Source organism: Triticum dicoccoides, chromosome 2A, assembly GCF_002162155.2.
Source record: "Triticum dicoccoides isolate Atlit2015 ecotype Zavitan chromosome 2A, WEW_v2.0, whole genome shotgun sequence".
Classification (NCBI taxonomy): domain Eukaryota; kingdom Viridiplantae; phylum Streptophyta; class Magnoliopsida; order Poales; family Poaceae; genus Triticum; species Triticum dicoccoides.
This window is the reverse complement of record NC_041382.1, coordinates 701,557,794-701,561,926: the sequence shown is the minus strand read 5'-3', so window position 1 is coordinate 701,561,926 and position 4,133 is coordinate 701,557,794. Positions and strand designations below refer to the sequence as shown.

At 47.7% G+C, this 4,133-nt stretch overlaps 1 long non-coding RNA gene across 3 annotated transcripts; it reads right to left on the bottom strand.

Moving 5' to 3' along the window:
* Window positions 1-60: 60 nt before the first annotated feature.
* LOC119351953 lies at window positions 61-2,465 on the bottom strand. Of its 3 annotated transcripts, XR_005170095.1 has the most exons (9): window positions 2,299-2,465; window positions 2,046-2,198; window positions 1,643-1,949; window positions 1,499-1,546; window positions 1,259-1,399; window positions 1,070-1,168; window positions 738-980; window positions 596-651; window positions 61-480 (listed from the first exon to the last, which is right to left on the bottom strand). It is a non-coding gene; the product is annotated as an uncharacterized LOC119351953 (long non-coding RNA). The 3 variants fall into 3 exon arrangements; XR_005170094.1 differs by having other exon boundaries at window positions 586-651; window positions 1,643-2,198; XR_005170093.1 differs by having other exon boundaries at window positions 1,643-2,198.
* Between the last annotated feature and the right edge of the window lie 1,668 nt (window positions 2,466-4,133).

Genomic DNA, 4,133 nt, shown 5'->3' with positions numbered 1-4,133 from the left:
ATAGTGGGGACCCAGGGGCAGTGTGGTGCTGGAAAAAAACATCAACGTAAACCCTGGGAATTTGCACCGACAAACACACAAATTCAAATACTGGTCCATAGTGGGGACCCAGGGGCAGTGTGGTGCTGGAAAAAAACATCAACGTAAACCCTGGGAATTTGCACTGACAAACACACGCGAGGCCAAAAGTTGTGATCGTGCCGTACGAATTCCGAAGTACTATTTGTTCGATTTAGTCCACGATCTTCTTGTATAGGAAATCTGGGATATCAACTTTTTTTTCCCTTCATGATCACAATGCCGTATGGCATTTTCTTCTTTAGGGCGTGTTCGGAATCTCTCCCGTCTGCTAACTCCGCTCCGCGTGAGGAGCGCGGTTTGAGCCGCTCCCAGCAATATTGCTGGCGCTCCGTCCGCTCCGGGAGCTGCTCGGGCGGAGCAGATAGTATCCGAACAGGGCCTTAGTTGCTCAATCTACGACTGCGGAAATAACAAAAGGGAGACAATAATTCTGTGACATTCATCCTGCTGTACATTTTCACACATGTTTACACAACTAGGAAAGCAAACAAACAGGCTTGACACCTTTTCTCACCGTGGTAAGCGTCGAACAGAGGTAAAGACCAGTGAACTCCATAGCCGTTGTCCTCCCTATATGCATGGCACATGCTTAATAGTGTCAAGTCGGGTATAATTTTTATTTTCGTATGTTCCATGCTCCACATAGACAAGCTCACCTTTGGCATGGTTCGTGCTGAGCCCTTAAAGGGTACACAAATGTCCAGTTGTCTCGAGCAAACCTGCACCGAATATGTCATTGTAAACGTGGCAGAATCTATGCTGGAATTTCCTCGCCCATGCCTCGTGCTTCCTCTCCATCTCATCTGAGTTTCGGTTGGATCAAGCACCATCACAATCTTCTTCTCAGTGTCTAGAATGTACACGGACCAGCAATCCATGAAAAGCACCCGGAACATGAACTGAAAATCGATGTACAAAGCAGTCAGAAATCAATCACAAGAAAGCATACCACTCAGTAACTCATCAGTATCCCATCAAGTATGATTACCTTCTTCAGCCAATCAATTCTGTACCCCATCAGATTGGAGTTCATCATCATGTTGATGTAATCCCAGTCCACTTTGTTGTCTGCCTTGCAAAGCTATTCCTGCAGCATTTCCAATCATCTCAGAATTAGCTGAACCGAAAAAAATGAGACAATGGCACACAAAAAAGTGCCAACAAGCAAAGCACGTACCACAGAACACAGATCGAGAATTCCTCCCAATCTCGCAAGCCACCCCCAGTACATCTTCTTCTTTGCATTTAACATGTGATGTATGCGTCTCTAGACATTTATCGTCAGCTCACCACCTGGAGTCAGCTCGTCCTTCAGGTCCTGACCAGGCGCCACATTAGTTTTCATCGTGTATAGTATTCCGCACTTATCCAGCTAGGCAATGATTAACTTGATGCAGTCTAGAAGATGAGGCACCACCTCGCCCTTCAGTCGGGCTCGTTGTCGGAGCAGCCCCGTAGCCACCATCTGCACGCAAAAAGCAAGGCTCAACCACAAGTGCCCACGTTTATGTCAGCCGACCATAGATAACACTAATACACAGCTAGGACCATCTCGAATTACCTTTGTCTTCCCGCGGGCATGACGGACCGGGCCAACAGTTCGTCACCACATCCACAAACCTCCCACGGGATTTTTTTTTCCTTTGGCACTGACGGACACCTTCACGGCTTGTATTGATTTGGTCCTCTCCACATTCAGCCTGCTCTTCCAATACCTAAAGCCAATCTCTCAAGAATAAAGTTATAGAAATCGGACGCCTCTCCAAGTGAGTCGAAGCTAAATCCTAGTTCTGGTCTAATAACACTTTTTGTTGGCTCCTCCGTGTATTTGCGAATCGACTGCTCTAAACTCATCCTAGAGATGCAACCTGAACTTTTCAAACAAACCACTACTTTTCGTTAGTTTCAGCCGCAAAGTGTGACTGTTCAAAATAATCGCTAGACTAGCAAGACCCTGCGCCTACTCTGGTCCGGCGACACCAATTTGTTGTCCACATCCAGACCCTGCCTTTGACTCCGCCGGCACAGCAAGGTTGGCTTCGCCCGTCCGCAGCACAGCGAGAGGGAACGGACCTGGGTGTTCTATGCTGTCGGAGAACTCCTCCCGGAGTGGGAACCTACAGCGCCCGGCCGGTCGTGGTGTCAGCCTCCCAGTGTGTCAGCTTTGAAATAAATCTATGGAACAACTAGATCTAAATCGAGGAACGAGGCACTTACCTATCGACGGCATCCAGCAAAAACTCAAGACCAGCATACTCCATTAGTTCCTCGCCGGCGGGAAGCAGCGGCCGCCGCAGCTCATGAGTCATGAACGGATTTAGGATGGTTGTCCTCGGGTGGTGCGGATGGAAGCCCTCTGCTGCCGACGGGGTTTCAAGGAACTATTTTTTAGTTGCCTCATGGGGATGCGCACGTGTGGTTCCGCTAGGGCCTTCAGAGCATCTCCAACAGGCGCCGGTCGCGTCGCGCGCAACAAATACGTATGCCGCGCGCGCATCGTCTGGTTTGGCGCGGCGCGCAGCGTTGGCTCCAGCAGCCGCGCTAAAATACAGCGCGCGCGCCGCTTCATCAGCGCGTAAAAATGCAGCGCGCGCGACTCGCACAAACAACATATGCATTCAAAAACAAAAGCAAAAAATCAAAAACAAACAAAAATAAATAGCTCAATTTCGTTTATTACAACTCAAACAAACAGTTTATCGTTCAATACAACAAATAGTGTAATTAAACACAACAAATAGTTCAACAATACAATAACGAACGCACAAATTATGATGCTCTTTGTCGTCCATTACATGCCCACCACTCCTCAATGAGATCCTTCTGAAGATCATTATGCGCTGCAGGACATCGAATGGCGTGATAGGAGGCAACAAAACGGGCCACCCTTTCAGCCCTCCGTCGCACTCGCACGGGATATCCCAAGAGCTCATACTGAGAGTAGTCTACATCTTGGTCACGCTCATTCTCGATGATCATGTTGTGCATGATCACACAAGCGTGCATTATGTACCAAAGCATCTTTTGATCCCAAAATCTAGCCGGTCCTCTCACAATAGCAAATTGGGCTTGCAAAATCCCAAAAGCTCTCTTCACATCTTTTCTAGCCGCCGCCTGAGCATTGTGGAAATCAAAATTTTTCTTACCTTCTGGCTTTTTCAACAGCTTGACAAAGGTTTGCCACTTTGGATAGATGTCATCCGCTAGATAATAGCCATAGTTGTATGTACGGCCATTTGCTACAAACTGCACCGGTGGCAACTCCCGATTTGCAATCTTACTCATCAGTGGTGACCGGTTGACAACATTGATGTCATTCAAAGATCCAGGCATTTCAAAGAATGCATGCCAAATCCAAGTCTCTTGATCGGTCACCGCTTCAAGGATTATAGTGGAACCCTTTTTTTGGCCGTGGAATTGCCCATGCCATGCCTTTGGACAATTCTTTCAAGTCCAATGCATGCAATCTATTGAGCCAAGCATGCCAGGAAAGCCGCGAGCTTTGTTCATCGCTAAAAGCCTTGCGACGTCTTCAGCGTTGGGAGATCTCAAATACTCCTCGCCAAACACTTGCACAATTCCGACAGCGAAGCGCTTGACACACGTGATGGCTTGGCTCTCACCCATAGCCAAGTGATCATCAACTAGATCAGCCGGTATACCGTATGCCAACATACGCAAAGCGGCTGTCACCTTCTGAAAGGTGCTATGCCCGAGCTCTCCGGCGGCATTCCTCCTTTGCTGAAAAAAGCGGTCATGACTCGCTAGTTTCTCTGCAATGCGCCTGAACAACTCGGTGCTCATCCTAAACCGGCGACAAAAATACGACTCAGGGTATGTGGGATTCTCCGCAAAATAATGCCTGATCAATCTATTGTGGGCATCGATCATATCCCTCCAAATTTTTTGCCGACCCATAACCGAACCACCGTGTTTCGGTTTTTTATTAATATGCATAGCTAGGATCATTGCAAGATCCTCCTCCTCTTCCATATCAAATTCTTCTTCGGAAGAATCATACGACGAACTCATCTACAATGTTGAATACTATG